Below are 18,290 nucleotides of genomic sequence, written 5' to 3' on the forward strand. Positions count from 1 at the left end.
TCCTCAGTAGCTGCTGTAGTAGTAGGGCTTATACCTTCCATGGGTCACAGTCAGTAGAAGGCTGTATGACTTCAGGCACTTGAGCAGGTCTAGCGTCCTGTCCAGCAAGGGTCTGTTGTGACCCAGGCAGACTAGCCAGTACATTACACACTCTCTTTGTGTAAGTAGGGTCTGAATGAGCTCTCCCCTGACATGTAGTGATGCACTGAGGGAAAAGACTTCAGGAGCAAACCATATTTGCACAGATATACCTACTCTGCCTTGGAGCGCAGCATGATGGAGTTGCTTTGCCAAAATGACCAATTTGGGATGGTTTTGGGTTACAAATCACTCTAGTATTTGAATGCGGGGGTAATGAAGTGTTGTTATCCTTATTTTTATGAGCAAAGGGTAGCAGAACTGTGCTTAGCATCCCCTGACTGATGGGGTTACCCTAAACTGAACCTCACTTGCTAAGCAGATGGAGGGGTGCCAAATCCCAATTAAGATGACAGTGGTTGGGTCAACTGTTTTTAGCTGGGGAGGAGGGGGAGATGCTGTTGAAAGAGTTCTAGAGATCATTTGACCTGCTCCTTTCCAGTGTTTAAATGTTGAGCTAATTAGATTCAATTAAGAGTCTTTATTTCTGGGTAGTGGTTCCTGGTGCTGTTCTCACTGCTGAGCAGGTCTAGGGGCTCAGCCTTAGACCTTGTGTGGGGATAATGTTGCAGCAAAAGAAAATACAGAAACTGCATTGGCAGCGAGGTTCTCCACCACCTGCTGATGTCACTGAGAGCTGAAATCACTCAGAGCTAGGTTAAGTGGTAGAACTTCAGAACATGATGTTCAGTGGGTGGTGGCAGCCAGCTGTGACAGATAATGGCAGCCAGAGCCGTTCCTGGGGTACAGTGAATTGGAGCGACTGCCACAGGCCCAGCGCTTTGATAAAATCGTGAGGAGGCAGGCAGTGAGGTGAGGCAGACAGGCAAGCGGAGTGAGGAGGCGAATGGGAAGGTGAGCAGCAGGGTGTGAGGAAGAGCCCCCTACCAGAACCTGCCTTTCCCCCTCAGCGCCTCCTGCCCACCGGCAGGCCCCACCGATCAACACCTCCCCCTCCCTCTCAGCACCTACTACCTGCTGCTGATCAGATGTTTTGCAGCGTCAGGAGGCGCTGGGAGGGAGGAGAGAGGAGCAAGGGCACAGTGTGCTCAGGGGAAGGGGGCAGAACTGGGCGGGGAAGAGGTGGTGGAGCATTGAGAGAAGGGGTGGAGTAGGAGCAGGGCCTGGGGGGAGCACCCCCCGGCACATTAGAAACTTGGCGCCTATGTCCTGGGCCTTGCACCTCCCTAAGGACGGCCCTGATGGCAGATATCAGCAGAGAGACAGGGGCAGCTGTGAGCCGGCTGCAGTGGTAGCAGCAGTAGAGGCACTGATCAACAACCCGTCACCCCCACTTCCCCCAGGGTGGGAGATGAACTGCTGTGAATGCACCGTTGAATGCTAGGTCTTCGCTAACCAAGGACAGCCAACTGTGAGCAGGGCGCAGCAGAGAGAGTGGGGCGTGGTGTGTTAAGGGACATTTATTTGTCAGACTTTCACACCACAAGGTGAGAAGCAGGCAAAGGGCACTGTCCAATGCACAGTGGGATGGGTGTTTGCTTATGCTCATGTGCTTTTGAATCACAGCTGTGGTGTTCTCCCAAATTAATGTTGGGTCCCCTTTTTCCTTGTTCTCTTTCGTTAAACACAGATTCAGTGCTTGCGAGGTAGGAAGTATTGCCTCTTAGAGATGCCCGGGGTGGTATTAAGTTTTCCCAGATTACTGCGGGGGCTGAGTCGGTTCTATTTTGTATCGTAAAGAGGAACCCCTAGATATTGAACCTGTCCATTGTTGCTGCCAACTTCACTTGGCAGAAGGGTTACAGTTGTTTAGACAAAACTAATTCCTGAGCATACAGGAGTCACAGTTTAGACCAGCCACTGGGCACCAGTTGTGACAATTCACAGAATTGCATGGTTGTCCTTTATCCTGCACCCCAGAGCTGTACCTCCCCAATGGAGGCTCCTTGACTGGGATTTCTTTGACTTTTTTTGTAGCAACAGTAGCACTTTCTGCCTCCCGGTCTGCTGATGAATTTATCTGAGCAGCTACACTTGGGCAGCCTACAAACAACCCATGGACTGGCTTTGAGGGGAGGTGAATTCCTGTATTAAGATCCTGTATTGACTCCAGGGTGAAGGACTGGGTGACTTAAGGACTGTTTCCTCTCTAGCCACTGTGATTCTGTGAACTCATTTCAGTGATGGGGCAGTGAGCAATTCTGCTTTACATTCTGGTACATTCCCAGTGATTAAAGCCTGTTTATTCCTTATCTGAACTGATAATGAAGGTGGATGTGAGGTTAGGCTGAATACTTGATCCTGGACCTCCTAGTATATTGCTTTGTCATCACTTTCCTTTTGAGGCTAAATCCTGCTGTCCATTTAAGAAAGTGCTCCACCATGAGGAAAACATACATTTCCCATGTGTGTGCACAGATACTCACCTGGAATACTGGGTTCAGCTTTGGTATCCCTCTCTCAAAAAGGATACAGCAGAAATAAAAGGAGTTCAGATTAGAACAGAGGTTCCCCAAACTGTGGGATGTACCTCCTAGGGGAGGGCACAGAGGAACGTTCAGGGAGACGTGGCTGAGACCCAGGCAAGCCCCCATGGAGGAGCTGGTAGGGAATGGCATCCAGCTCCACTCCCGGCCTTGGCCCCGGCTGCTGGCCCTGTGCCCAGGGTTCCACTCTCAGCCTCGACCTCATCCCCAGCTGTGGCCCCAGCCTTGGCCCCCCTTAACCCTGTCAGCATCCCCCTTCGACCCCCCCCACTTCCTGCCCTAGCTCTGGGGCGAGGAGGCATGACCCTGAAAAGTTTAGGAACCACTGGACTAGAGGGATGATGGTCATTAGAGGTCTTGGGCCAGATTTACAAAGGTATTTAGGCACCTAAAGATGCAGCTAGGTCCCTAGTGATATTTTCAAAAACACCTAAGCAGATTAGGTGCCTAACTCCCATTGAAATCAATCTGCTTTTGAAAATTCCACCAGGCATTTATCTGCATTTTTAGGCACCGAAATACCTTTGAAAATCTGGCTCCTGTATTCTAACTTTGGCTGTACTTGTCATGCCAATATAGTTTTTGAACCTGGGTGATCATGAAAGCCTGTCATGACCCCATGCGTGTGGGAGTCACAAGGTAACTGCCCTTTAAGGGAAACAGGTTAGACTCACCTGTGCCATAATTAACTGCATCCCAGCCTGAGGGAGCAGGACTAATGGGATCAGCATGGAGAACAACATCTGGGCCTCATTTAAAAAAAATAAAAAGGCCTGAGAGAAAACATGAGGAGGCAGCTGTGGGAGTGACCCTGCAGGGAGCAGGTTAGGTTCCTGTGGAAGACCCTGAGATAGGGCCTGTAAAAGAAGCAGGGAGGGCCCTGGAAGAAGTTGCTGCTGTCCAGGGGGAGGTGAAGCCATGGGAATCCTGTCAGGAAGAAAAGAACCTCCAGGGAGAAGGTCCCAGGAGAGCTCTCAGCTAAAAGAAGCAAAGATGAGCCTTGGGGGAATAGGGGTGGAGAGCAGCAAACTTCAGTGAATCGTTGATTGAGAGAAGGACAACAGGGAAGGCATCCAGGGATCAGCTCTCTACAACTGACCTGGAAGGACTTTAAGGTAACCCTGATGGGACAAGAGCTGAGAGCCCAGAAGGCAGGCTGAATAAGAGCCCAAGAGGGCTGGAAATGTGGTGTGTTTAGATGTTTTGTTCAGTTGGACTTTTGTTACCCTGAAAGATGACTGAACTGGCTGGAGGACTACGGCATGGAAGATGCAGACTTTAGCAGAACCAGCACAGCAGAAATAAGGGTTGCTAGAGGAGAAGGACCCCAGCAGTGTCATGCTCTGAAGCCAGGGGTTGACTCTGGTGGTAAGTTCACCCTATCTTAGTGCCTACATCAGGGGTCTGTTTTTTAAAATTGAGCCCTCTGTGTTTTTTAAATAACACAAGGGCTCAGTTGTGAGCTGGCCTATGCACTCTGGCAGTGGAGTGAGGGGGCTAGCTGCACTGTGGGCCACATTGTGGTGGGAAAGGCAGCCTCCGTGGTGCTGCTACTCACCTTCCCATGCAGATGGGTTGGGCCAGGCATAGGCAGGCAAGGATGGGGAATAGGTGGAGCCTTGGCATTGGGGGAAGTAAGCTACTCTGGGAAAAAGGCATGGTGCAGTTTATTTTGCCCAGTGGGAAGCAGGGGCTGAGTTGTGACTGGCTAAGCAGTTACTGCCTCTTAGTCCGAGCAGATTGCAAGAGGCCCATCTCTCCCTAGATGTTTAAAATAAGCTCAGGGCAGGTTAGGTGGTTTCAGGAAAAAAGTGATGCTGTTTGTAATGATGGATTTGATGCCTGGGTTCTGTAGTGATGGGAACATTAGAAATGCATCCATGGGTTAAGGAGATCTAGATGGGATTGTAAAGCATTTTTTTTAAATCTTTTTTAAAGAAAGTACTTTCCAGTTTGCATCTTCTCAGATGGCTCCAAAATAATCTCTTTGATTCTGGCATAGTCCATCCAAACTATTACCTTTTGCCCTGCACACTTGCATTTTGGAGAACTGAAATACTTCCCTGTTTGCAAATGATTTTTATTCTGAGGTTGAGCCAGCTATTGATATAGCTAAAATCCATAGCCACAAAAATGGGCTGAAAGTTCAAACAGCTGAATAGACTTCATGCATGGCTTGCTGTTGCAGCTGAATATCTAAAGGAAAACAAACTCACTGGCTGGCTCTCCTTAATCCCCCAACAATAGCCTCTGCTTAGAAAGGAATTTCTGAGTTGGTGTGAAGGAAGCATGGTACCACAGGATTGCAGATGATATTATTGGCATCTGTCTAGCTCTATTGTTATCCTGGGGGTTATAGAGAAACCTGAATCCGTGTTGTGTCCTTATATGACCCTCGTTCCCTAGTGTGGCCTGTAGCTATTGTATTTTTATCAGTTTGTCCCCAGGGGATCTTGTCTCCAGTCTTGTAAGAATTCTTCTGTTAATCCAACCCTCTCAAGGTATGTCAGCAGTTGAAGTGAGCAACCAGATTTCCGCTATGGATTTCATGCAGAACATCAGTGCTATTGGCAACAGTACTTGGTCCTTAGCAGAGAGTGGTGCTGTTCTCAATGTGCTACAGTTACTGTAGAGGTGGCACTTCAATTATAAGCCTCTATTTCCAGTGGCTTATCTCTTTTGGAAAGATTACCCTTTGGGCTGCATTTTCTCCTGCTTGTTCTTAGGCCAAAGATGGTGTGTCTTGTAAAGTTTGATTAAAAATTGGCTTGGCTGGCTTTTGAGTTATTCAAAGAGGAGGAAAGTGTCTTCACCACAGACATTTTCCAGATGCTTCTTTTCCTTCCTGTCCTTGATACAGTAACTCCAGTGAATTCCTTGCCGGCTCCATTTTCCTCACTGAGGCCAAGCGCCTTAGTCCTGTTTTGAAGCAATGTGGTTTATAACTAACAGAATCATCTGACAGTAGCACCCAGAGCACACTCACCATGTTACCGGCCTTTGCAAGGCACGAGCGCCAGAGATTGCAGTGCCCTGAGCCTGTGAGAGAGCTGGGTGGGCATGGTGAGTCTCCTGCCCTGTGCTTGCAGGCGCTCAGTAGTGCCACGAGTCCAGCCAGCACTGTTTCACTCTCCACAGCATCCTCCCCCACATGGCTCAGGGCTGGAGCCCCTCACGGGGGACTTAATGAAGAGCAGGACTGGGCCCTTCGCGTTGTTCCTTAAGTTCAAAATGGCCTTGACGAGCCCTTGAGGCACTGCCTGTGGAGAGACTGCAGCCTTCTCTGTGCCCATGACCTTGCGCCCTGACTGGTATCTTGTTCGTGGTTCCCTCTCCTGAGGGTGCCAAACAGCAACTCACTAAAGAAGGCTCTAAACCCAGTTGTCTTTGCTTGCAGTGAAGTTTCGGTACCGGTGGTACAGAAACAGAGGGAAAATGCTCAAGGACAGGTGAAATCGCTCACTCCGCAGCCTACAGGAGTCCTCTGGACAGCACTGTTAAGCTGCCACAGAGCTTAGCTACAGAATATTAACCTCCCTGAGGGGAAATAGTCATTTCTCCCTCAGCCTGAAACTGCACATCTGGCCCCCTGGCACCTCAGTGTGTCTCAGTTACGTGAGCCAGAGAGTGGCTGAACCTCCCTCCACCCTTTCCCTGGGATCCCCCAGCCTTTTCCCACACTGGTTGTTCCCCAACAGTTATTCCCATCCCACTACTTTTCATCCCCCTTCTATCTAATCTGAGTGCCATGTCCTTGGAGTGGGGTTAGCAGTCAGTGCCTGGAGCACTGAGCTCTTTGTGTTCCAGCCCCCTAAGTGACCGAAAGTGATAGCAGAAAAAGCTGACTGAACTCAGTTGCCCTGATTTTGTCACTCTCAAAGTAATTGCTGTGGCTCACATCCAGGGTAATGTTGTACTTAGAATCAGAGAATCACAGTCCAACCCCCTGCCAAGATGCAGGATTTGTTGTGTCTAAACCATCCAAGACAGGCTCCTTTTGAAAACCTGAAGGAAAGCAGGAGACTAAATAAAATTCTACATACTTACCCATGTTATAGCTGGTGCGGTTGATCTAAGTACAGGATACAGATCTGGGTTGTTTAATCTTTGACTGAATCCTGGCACACAGAGATGGTAGCCAGGCCTTGGGGTGGGGAAGAGATAGGGAAGAGCTTGGTGAATGGTTTGAGAGGTGCAAGCTATGAGCTGCAGGGACTCGATCTATAACAGGGAAAATCAATGCTATCCCAGCGGGAAGCTACAAATCTAGTCTTTTCCTCTCTCCCTGACTTTTTCCTCCTTGTAGCTTGCCTTTCCCTCTTTTGCCTTCTGTTTTCTTTCTCTCTTCCCTTCCTCCCTTTCTGTCTATTTCTTCTGCTCTCCCAACCTCCTTCACAGGGAGAGAGAACTCAGGATAACTTTGATTCACTGGATATCCACCAGGCTGAGTACAGTGGAACGTGTGTGGGGAAACCAGAAAGGCCTGATGGGTCACAGGCCACCAGAGTGAGCATGGCACAGAGGTCATAGGCTTGAGGGGTGGGGAAATTGGACTCGGGTCGTAAGCTTATTGTGGTGGAACTGAGGGTATCTGAAGACTTGTTGGGGAAACTCTAAGAGGTTTACAATTTACCGAGGGTTGTAGTGGATTCTCTATCACTGACAAATTTTAAATTAAGATTGGATCTTTTTGAAAGGGTATGCTCTTGAAATCACTTTGGGGAAGTTCTCTGGCCTGCGTTACATAGGAAGTCAGGCTATATGGTCACAGTGGTCCTTTTGGTCTTGGACTCTGGTGTTGGAGTAGGGTGACCAGATAGCAAGTGTGAAAAATCGGGACGGGGGTGGAGGGTAATAGGTGCCTATATAAGGAAAAAGCCTCAAAAATTGGGACTGTCCCTATAAAATCAGGACATCTGGTCACCCTATGTTGGAGGGATTCATTGGAAGGGAATCCAAGGTCTTTCCATAAAGGATCAGGGATGGGGACTGCGATCTTGTCAGAAGAGATTGAGAATGGGATTTCAGAGTCAGGAAAATGCGTGTGGTTTGACACTTGTGGGTTGGGTGCTGGAAGAATAGCCTCTCTACGGGTGTCTGGCCTCAGTTTATAGTTTTTGTCCCTCTAAAAGGCACAGTATGGGGAAGGCAGCCTCAGAGCCCATGTCATTTGAATTCATTGTCTGATCATCTGAGGGTTTGTGTGGCTCTTTTCTGCATTCCCTCCTATCTGCCAATGAGGATTATTATTGGTTGAGTGCTGCTAATGTGCTTGGTGCTGAACAGAACAGATTTGAGATGGGTCTTGCCCCCAGGGACTTTGTCAAGCCAGGACCAAGATACCAACTTCCACATAGTCACAGGGTCCCAGAATTCTGTGCTGAATGGAAAACAATGAGCAGCACATGTGCCATGAGTCGTCATCCAATGCTAATTACTGTTACTTCAAACCCAAATACTGCCCAGATCGCTTGCCTCCCTGAGATGACTCATGTGGCTCAGACGCGACAGTTCAGCCTTTTTCTAGTTATTCAAGAGAATAATAATGCTTAAAATGTGTGTGTGTGTGGGGGGGGCTCCTATTCATGCTTGCTGAGCTGAATTTGCCTAAACTTTCCCCAAAACATTCCCCTGGGGTCTGACACGAGGCACAAGATGTTTCCAGTTTTGAAAGTTAGAAGTCACTGGCTACGGGGGTTTGTGTTGAGAACCTGGTCTGAGTTTTATCTGTGGCAAGGCTGGATGTCAAATCGAGGCTGAGAACTGGGCAGGCACCAGACATGCGGGAGTGACTATCTTGGGCCCTTGCTCTCCTCCGGGGTACGATTATTTCAAAGCCAGAAGAAGAACGCACACCCTTCCTAGCTAAAACACAAAGGGCTTTGTACGGGTGTCCAGGAGGTCCAAAGGTGAAACATGCACCCCTTGGCAAGATGGGGACTTTGTGGGGCAGAATGCAGGCTCTAGGAGCACCCATGTAGCCCCCGTTGCCCTTGCTGTCCGCTGTGAAGTCACCGAGCTGAAATGAGTAAGATCCCTGTGGAGCTCATGCAGCTGCCTCTTGATATCTTATTCCTCATCCTGCTGCTTGTCTTTCATCTCAGGCTTCAGCAATGTTGTAAAGCTTCATTTCCAGAGACTTGCCTCCTGCCAATAGCTTGAGTTAGGAGCTCCCCAGGGCTCTGTCTCTCAGACTCTAAAGGAGATTTATTCAGCTATTAGACAGCGGGGGAACCTGCTTTCAGGTAGGTGAGGGCAGCTGCAGGTTGTCCCAGTCTCAGCTGGGGTCAGACAAATTTGTGCACACAAGGAGCTGGACACAGAGCAGTGGCACCAGTGGGAGAGCACAGCCCCAGGGGAGGGGAGTGCCTTTATCAGTGTGAAGAACTATCCCACTCGATAGTGCAGGTTAGGCCATGGTGTCCTGGAGCACCTCATGGCCAGGAAAATACCAACAAACCGGAGGGAACACAGAAAAGAGCTGCACAAATTATTAAGGAACAGAAATACTGCAGAACAGATCACTTAGGGAATTGAAAGGATGCAGGTCACTAGTTCAAAGCCGGCTCAGGTAGGCAGAAGCTTCCTCTTAGTCATCTGCTCTCCAAACACAGTAGTCTTTACATTGTTAATTTCTTCCTACTTTCCAGATCTCTAGGGGCCAATCAGCGCAAATCGAAGTCAACGGCACTGACTGTGCGGGTGTTGGATCAGGGCCCTCCATCACTTTCATTGCCTTTCTTGGGGCATCAGAAGTGAACAGGTTATTCCAGGTGAGGGCATACCATTGATTTATAGTCCCAGACAAAAATGACATTTAAAATAGCTACTCTCCACCTTCACTCTATCTGTAATTTAGGGTCAAATATGTTAAAGGGCTGTTGTAATTATCCCACCCCCAGACGTGTTAAACCCAGGAAATTCACAGTTAGGGTTAAACTTAAAAGAAATCCAAACATGTTAAGGTACGGAAATGCACAATGAGGACATCCAACCAATCTTGACTCTCCCTGCTATAGGCTCTTCCAGCTTCTCATTGAATTAAAGCTCACTGCAATCCTCTGCATAGGGTACATTGAAATACATATTTTTATTTAATGGTCATTTTCCCTAGTTGTTCTTCATAATTTAAGTTTCTCCTTCAGCAGAAATTTCAACTCTACCCTGCAGAGACGTCATGGAAATGCCACGTGATTATGATAAGGCATGTTAGTGTTTATGGAGCCAGATTAGAACAAACTGATTTTTTAAATCATATTTGGGTTTAGTTTTGTTTTCCAGGTTTTTCCCTTTCATGGAGTCACTACACTTTTTTCTCTAATTATATATTTTTTGTGCATTCTGGCTGCTTTACCCTACTTTGGAACAGCAGAAAGCAGCCCAGAGAATACAGGCCAGTTAGAATGGGTTTACTGCTGCTTTGTTCTGCTAGAGCAGGGGTTGGCAACCTTTCAGAAGTGATGTGCCGAGTCTTCATTTATTCACTTGAATTTAGGGTTTCACGTGCCAGTAATACATTTTAACGTTTTTAGAAGGTCTCTTTCTGTAGGCCTATAATATATAACTAAACTATTGTTGTATGTAAAGTAAATAAGGTTTTTAAAATGTTTAAGAAGCTTCATTTAAAATTAAATTAAAATCCAGAGCCCCCCGGACCGGTGGCCAGGACCCGGGGCAGTGTGAGTGCCACTGAAAATCAGCTCGCATGCCGCCTTCGGCAGGGCCGGCTCCAGAGCCCAGCGGGGCAAGCACCCGCCTGGGGCGGCCCTTTCCCGGGGGGGCGGCAGGCTGGGCCGGCGGACCTGCCGCAGTCATGCCTGCGGGAGGTCCACCGGAGCCCCGGGAGCAGCGGACCTGCCGCAGGCATGACTGCGGAGGGGATGCTCGGCCGGCGGCAGGAGGTCCAGCCGAGCCGCGTGACCAGCGGACCCTCCGCAGTCATGCCCGCGGGAGGTCCGCTGCTCCCGCGGCTCGGGGGCGCCTCCCGGGCATGACTGCTTGGGGCGGCCAAATTTGTAGAGCCGCCCCTGGCCTTCGGTACGCGTGCCATAGGTTGCCTACCCTTGTGCTAGAGCAATGCAAAACAGCCAGTGTGTAGACTGCGGTTTCCCCTTCCCTCTTGGCCTCCAAATCCCCCTTGTCTTTTGCACTCCCTACGTGCACACACCCACTCTAACATTCCCACGACTACTGGCACTTCCCTACTTTTCCTGTGTGCCTATTCATGTGCACATACCCATATGTGCACACACCATTTTCCACTTCCATCCTGTAAGGTCCCTATTTTCTCCTTGTCAAGGATCCACAGGATTTTTCCTGTGCCCCAGCTTTTAAACAGTCCCTTGGAGGAATCCATTCAGTGTGCCAGGTTCCCAAGTGGTCCCACTATCCTTCAGGGTAGGCTATGAGACCTCAACATCTCCAAGACTGAGCTTCTGGGCTCCAGCACTTGTGTTTCACACCATGAGTTCTGTTCAGCTAGTCCAACTGAGACAGACTCCTGTTCAAAGACTTGCACCTCAGCAAGTATTTGCAATGACACCAGGCAGCCTTTTCAAAACAGAATAGGGTATGTTAGTGAACCGGAATACAGCATCTAGAAGTCGTTGATTAGCATAGAGAAGCAAAAGTGAAGACAGTTCAGACTGGCCAATCTCCCAGCTCTACCCAGACAAGCTGCCATAGAATCCATTTTGGCTCCATCTCTCTCTGTTAGTCCCAGATGAGTGCTCTTATGGCTCTCCCAAAGGCCAGCTCTCATCCCAGCATCCTTTCATCTTTTGGTCCATTGTCTTCCTCCTGCAGACTTGTGCTGAGTTCACATGCTCTGCCTGCCAGAGTTTCCCATGAGTCAGTTGTTCAGTCCTTGGGATTCTCATTGTCTTTCTGGATCCTCCATTGAGATGGGTCGGTTTCAGCCAATCCCCTCCTATCTAGATCTGGTCTAATGGGTGGCCTTTGAAAGATCGATGGTCTTTGTGTGCTGTTATTTTTCATAATTGAACATTTATCTGCCACAAAGACTTGCTCTCTTTCAAAATGGCCTTCATCTCCCATTGTTCTTGATGGGACTGAAGCCCCGGTGGCCCTCAGGAAGACTGTGGCTCCCTATGCTGTGTGGTGGCAGAGACACTTAATCTCATGGACAATGAGAGCCTTCTCAAAATGGCTGCTGTGGCGTCAGTTCCATAGAACAATGGGAGATAGGGGCATATTTTGAAAGGAGGCAGTTCTTTATGGAATTCTCTATAGCAAAATGTTGTATCCTTCAGCCTCTGCAGGAGGAGACATTTTTCATTATGAGGAATAATTGGGTGAAATGACCATTAATCCCCAAAGAGAAATATTCAAATATAGCATATGTACAAGATTTTAGTGAGTTTTAACTACAGTTAAAGTTTGAGCAGTCTATGTTGTTGAGAATATTGGGGGCAAAATAAATTCTGACACTGGGTACTACATGTCTTAGAGAACCCATAGTTTAATTCCTAAACTAACAAAATGACTCTGTAAATGGTCAGGAATGTCATTCTGTACTCAGAGTTCATAGTGTAATTCGAAGGGGGATACATGAATTTTTCATACATAACGGGTTGAATCCCTGCTCTAAGTGCAAAACTCAACTCAACCCCCTCTACCTCTGGAATCATTACTGATGCCTCCATAAGAATGGAAATGTCATATTTTTGTTGCTATTCTCTATCCATTTCTCAGTACAATCTAGTACCATGTTTGCACTTTTGGCCATTCCTGTGCATTAAACAGATCAGTTTCACTGTATTCTCCACAATGACACACAAGTCTTTTTCCCCCTGAACGATTACAGTTAGTCTAGAATTCACTGGAATATACAAATAGTTCAGATTATTCCTCCCAGTGTGCATCACCTTGCATTTGTCCACACTGACAGGGCCGGTGCAAGGATGTTTCGTGCCTTAGGCGAAACTTTCACCTTGCACCCTCCCCCGTCCCCGAGCCTTGCAGCAGCTCCCTGCCCCCCTCCGCCCTGAGGCACCCCTCCTGCGGCAGCTCCCCCACACCCCGGGGAGCCATGCGGCAGCTCCCAACCCCAGCTCACCTCTGCTCCACCCGCTCCCCGAGCCCTGCAGTAGCTCCCCCCCACACCCTGAGGTGCCCCCCACCATGGCAGCTCCTCCTCCCCCCCCATCCCGGGGAGCCGTGCGGCAGCTACCCGCCCCAGCTCACCCCTGCTCCGCCTCCTCCCCGAGCACGCTGTCGCTGCTTCACTTCTCCGCCTCCCAGGCTTGCGGCGCCTAAGCTGATTGGCGCCGCAAGCCTGGGAGGCGGGAGAAGAGAAGCAGTGACGGCGTGCTCGGGGAGGAGGCGGAGCAGGGGTGAGCTGGGGTGGGGAGTTCCCCTGCATGCTGCCTCCCCCCTTACTTGCTGCAGGTGGCCCTCCCTGTGCCAGCTCCCTCTGCCTAAATGCCGGTGGTGACCAGGGCGGCCGAAGATCCGGCCGCCGCAGTCGCCGCCGAAGAAAATGCCGCCAGGCGGTCGCCTAGTAGGTTGCACCGGCCCTGCACACTGAATTCCATCTCTCACCATACTGCTCAATTAACTGTAATTAGTTCCTCTGATGTTTCCTACAGTCTTCTCTGCACTTGACTAACCTGATGGCTTTTTTTAATCAGCTTCAAATATTGACTTTATCTCCAACATTCCTCCACCCAATCTATAATAAATAGATACATGAAATCTGGCCACTTATTTTGATGCCTAAGTAGATGCTGAGCTCTTTTGCAAATCAGGCCCTTTCTGATGTGGTCTGGGCTCAGCTTAATACAGCTGCCTGAGTCTGGAGTTTAGAGGTGTTCATGCTTTTTCTCAAAAGAATTTCCTATCCTCTTGAGTCTGATGTCATTCCTTTTCCTTTTTATCTTTTTTTCTTTCCTAGCTTGATCAGCGGCCTTGAGGACATCCTGCAGCAGAGTCCCATAAGTGTATTTTCTTATGGGCACTAAACCCTTGACCTGAAATAACCGCTTGTTACTGCTTGCTGGGAGTTCAGGTTTCCCATTTAAAGTGATCGGGTTTTTGGCTGCCAATAATGCAATGTTAACAAATTTGTTCTGGCATATTTATTAGTTTCTGTGTTTGTTGTTAGATGAAGAATTCAAAGCACAGGACATAGTGGCAGTGGTGCTTCTAATGTCTGACACATCATTTACCAGCTCCTCCCAATGCAGAGTAACTCCAGAACAAAAGCATGACCTTTTACTCATATAGTTTGTCCATAGTACGTTTGTTTTTAAACAGAAGCATTGTTTGAGTGCTCTAATGTCTACAATGTGATATCATCTGGTAGAACAGTGGTTTTCAGATTTATTTTTTTTCTGGCAACCCAGTTGAAGAAAATTGATGCCCGCAACCCAGTGGAGCTGGGGGTGAGGGGTTTGGAGTGTGTGTGTGGGGGGGCTCAGGGCTGGGGCAGATGGTTGGGGTGTCAGGGTGAGGGCTGCAGGTAGGGCTGGGTGGGTTTGGGGTGCAGGGGGCTCTGGGTTTGGGGGGGCTCTGGGCTGGGGGAGGGGGTCAGGGCTGTGGGGTAGGGCTGGGGATGAGGGATTTGGGGTGCAGGAGGGGGCTCTGGGTTTGGGGGGGCTCAGGGCTGGGGCAGGGGGTTGGGGTTCAGGAAGGGGCTCTGGGTTTGGAGAGGGCTGGGGTAGGGGATTGGGGTGCGGGGTTGGGGTGCAGGCTTACCTCTGGCAGCTCCTGGTCAGTGGCGCAGTGGGGGTACTAAGGCAGGCTTCCTGCCTGTCTTGGCACCATGGACCGCGCTGTGCCCCGGAAGTGGCCAGCAGCAGGTCTGGCTCCTAGGTCCAGAGACATGCCAGTGGGAGTGCCAGTGCTCGGGGCAGGGACAGCTTGCGGAGCTTATGGGGGCCCCCCCGCCTAGGAGCCGGACCTGCTGCTGGCTACTTCCGGGGCGCAGTGCGGTGTCAGAACAGGTAGGGATTAGCCTGCCTTAGCGGGGCAGCACCACTGACCGGACTTTTAACGGCCCGGTCGTCAGTGCTGACCAGAGCCACTGTGACCCAGTGCCTTACATTCTGTAACCCAGTACTGGGTTGTGACCCGCAATTTGAAAACCACTGGTATATAATGTAATGAGATTCATTTCCTCTAACTGCACGCGTCCTTGCCAGAGGTCTCCTTGCCACTCAAACTGAGATCAGGGGACCACTTATTCCTACACTTTTTTTTTCTAATGGGCCCATTTCATTCATCCCATTAGACGTATAAATATCCACAGTGAGGCTCAGCAGAGCAAGAGACTTTGCACATTATTGCTTCAATCCTTTCTGAATTCCTTTTCTGTTCCTTGCATGAAAAATGTTTCTGTACTGTATGTGGTTCCTTTTTTTTTTTCCTCCTGACTTTTATTAGGTCATCCAGTCCTTCTGCATGTAGCCATGTGAGAGACTGGACCACGAGTTTCCATGTGCTTTTCCCCTCTTCTCTTAAAGCTGCACCCTGACCTGCATTCATAAAAGTTATCAGATAGTCATGGTGGTAAGCTAGCAAAGAGACATCCTGGGTCAGAGACTTTGATTCAGGATGCTAATGTCACTTTATCATCGTCAAAGCAGGGGACACAGAGCTGCAGCTCTGCTGCTAAGTAGTATTTGTAGAAGTTTGGGAGGGCTAATCCCCCACCCTGTCTGGGTAATTACAGTGCCTGCATTTTAATCCGGTGATTGTGTGTGGCCCATATGAAGGGCAGAAGAGTGGCTCCATTGAATTGACGAAAGCAGCTTGTGGGGATTTTGATGGGGCTGCTGTGGCAGAGATGATTATACTTTGGTAATATTGCTGTTTTGATTACCCATCCGTCCATCCTTTAGTCCTTTTTGGCGTGTGTTTCAGCAGCTTATCATAATGTACATTCAAACTGGTTGGAAGGGAATTAGCAAGCTGTATATCAAGGTATTTCATCTGGCTGGCGACCTTTTCTTTGGGGCTCTCCGGTGATTTGGGCAGTGGGGTTTTGCTGAGACATACAGTAAGAGCTCGCTTTTATGGTGATTTACTGTTGAACCCCAGAGTCCTTTAAACTTCTCTAGACTGGGAAAGGTTTGTGAGAGCTCTTCCCGAGGCCTTGCCATATAAGCCAACGGGTTGTTCTAATATAACAAGGCTTTGTCCCTTACAGGCCCTCTTTGTTTACCTTTAATCAGCACATGTTGCCTGAACCTTGCTGCAAGTGGCTTGATAACCAAGGCAAACAACAGGAGTGTGAGCACCCTGTCTCCGGCCATGTGCCAGCTGAAACTGTGCCCATAGATTCTAGCTGCTCCTGGTGACCTGTAGTCAGGATCCTTATCTAGGATTTTCACCTAGCTAATGCATTTGCCACCAAACCTCATTGCTCCTAGAGTTGCAAAAGGAGAGTCCCATCACCTTCTCCTTGTTTTATTGTTACTCTGCATTTTGGTTCAGCCAGCTACAGGTTGGAGGCCTGCTACCAATTCTGAATTTGGATCCAGGTTTGGATTACAAATTTCCCCCAGATCCAGGGGTGTCTGTATGTAGGGTTTTGCTTTGAGCCCATCTGAGCTTTGCTCTTAAGAATCAACTACCGACGCTGCCTGGTGCTGGATGGGATCTGGCCACGGGGAACCATTCTATATAGGGGTGTTGCATTGTTATTAGTAGCAACTCTGGGCCTGAACTCTAGGACCCTGCGAGGTTTGAGAGTCCTAGAGCCTGAACGTCTACACTGCAGTTATACAGTCCCTTAGCCTCAGCACCACGAGCCCGAGTCAGCTGGCATGACCCAACCGTGGGTGGCTAATTGCAGCATAGCCAGAAACAAGCCTCCAAAGTGTGAGCAGAAAAGAATCTTTCTCTCTCTCTCTCTCATTCTCCCAGTCAGAACTCTGGTAGCACCTGGGAGCTAGGCCATCAGAAATGTCTATACATTTGAAATAACCTGCCAGCCGCTCGTGGAGTACGTGGGAAGCAGAAATCATGTGGTGGTAGAGGTTAGGCCAGACCCACCTCTGAGCATTTACAGGAAAGAAAAATCCTGCTGAGAAATCACAGCTTTAGCCTGGCTAGGGCCATGGCATTGGGCAGAGAGGCCTAATGGAGATGTGGGATCAGGGCAGTTTGGCTTTGGGGGTGGCATAGAATCACTGTGGGGATGCAGCATGACACTGGGATGCTTTGAACATAGGAATTGCCAGACTGGATCAGAGCTAAGGCCCAGTATCCTGTCTCTGACAGCAGCCAGTACCAGATGCTTCAGAGGAAGGTGTAAGAACCCTGAAGTAGGCACCTGTGGGATAAAATCTGCCCTCCCCCCCCACCCATGTTAGCTCTCACACTGATCTCTAACAGCTGGAGATCGGCTGAAGCACCCAACATGAGGTTTAATAGCCTTTCCTAAATGTATGTGAGCACTGCCAGTGATAACTGGATATTCTTGAGCATGTTTGGGTATAGCAGTGGGGAGATGGCTTCCGTGGGGGAGGGGGATCATGCTATCGAAACCATGTAGGGATGGAGTGGTTTTGGGGGGCCAGGAATGTGGCATGGGAGCACTGTGAGGATTTGAGGAGAAGACTTGGGGTAATGGCACTGGAACACTTGGGGCTGTTGATGGCACAGCTGTATGGCAGGGCAGTGACCTAGTGCTGCTGGGGTCATGACAGGGGAAAGGTTAGAGTGCAGCATGGAACCTGTTTGGGGATGCCGGCGCATAGTATGGGTGAGGCTTGAGGAGGTTTGAGTGGGTTGTGGTCATAGCAGGAATGCAGTTTGCGAGTGTGAGGGGAGCAGTAGGGAAGCAGTTTAGGGGGATTGGGAGAGGCCCGGGGAGCTGTTTGGGGGGAGTAGAGGAGTTGTGGGGAGAGCAAGGAAGGGGTTGGGGAGCTGTATGAGCTCTTTGGCGTGCAGGGTGAGAGTGGATAGGGCTTATGGGAGTAGGCTGTTGAGGCTTGGCTCCGATCTCACTTCATGCTGGTGTAGATCAGGATTAACCCCGTTGAACTCACATGGTTTTACCCTGGTGGAACTCTGAGGGAGATCTGAATCAGGCCCTTCAGTTTTTATTCTATACAAACGCTGTGCCTTAAGAAAGAAATCCCCCATAAAGGAGAAGCTCAGCTTTTCCATCCCACAAAAATAAACAGCCGAACTCTGGCTCCAGGATTCCCAGATGGACTGAAGCAGCTCTGTCCCACTGGAGCAGAGAGCACACTGTCTGTCCCAGTGAGACCCATACCAGCGCTGGGCCTCCTCATCCCTTAGCACTGGCACAGAAGGACCGAGTTTGTCTCTTTCGTGAAATTCTGCTGTTCAGCCCTACGTCTTTCCTTCCCGGGGTGTTTGCGGGAGCTGCAGAGGGAGTAGCAGTGCCGAGGGAAAGGCAGAGAAAAGAGAGAATGAAAAAAGGCAGCATTTCTGAGTCCTTAGCTGAATTAGCAGGACAAACATTGTGGGAAGTCATCAGGCAACGTGCAGCTCTCCTTCGGGAATGTTTGCCGCTGATCACACCGCAGCTGGAGTGCTAGAGAGTGAGTGAATGCTGGGCTCTCTTCACACAAATGTGAAGTAGGGTTTTGCTGCAGCTAGAGGGCTGTGCTGATGCACATCTCCAGTGCTGTGTCTGGCTATGCTGATGCACATTCCCAGTGCTGTCTCCGGCTGCGCTGAGGAGCAGTCCCCAGTGCTATACCTGGT

At 49.5% G+C, this 18,290-nt stretch overlaps 1 protein-coding gene across 6 annotated transcripts in view; it reads left to right on the top strand.

The window, feature by feature from the left end:
- Positions 1 to 18,290, top strand: part of SYNDIG1L (synapse differentiation inducing 1 like) — a 71,207-nt gene that overhangs the window by 21,201 nt on the left and 31,716 nt on the right. Inside the window, exons 1-2 of one of the 6 annotated variants that reach the window (XM_045012640.1) lie at positions 3,495 to 3,700; positions 3,820 to 3,953. The exons of 1 other annotated variant lie outside the window; for it this stretch is intronic. The gene's annotated coding sequence lies outside the window, so the exon portion shown is untranslated. Of the gene's footprint in view, positions 1 to 3,494; positions 3,954 to 9,249; positions 9,359 to 18,290 lie in introns of those variants that run through there. 4 more of the 6 variants (XM_045012639.1, XM_045012638.1, XM_045012643.1 and 1 more) reach the window with 4 other exon arrangements.

The sequence above is a fragment of the Mauremys mutica genome, chromosome 4 (genome assembly GCF_020497125.1).
Source record: "Mauremys mutica isolate MM-2020 ecotype Southern chromosome 4, ASM2049712v1, whole genome shotgun sequence".
In the NCBI taxonomy this organism is placed as follows: Eukaryota; Metazoa; Chordata; order Testudines; family Geoemydidae; genus Mauremys; species Mauremys mutica.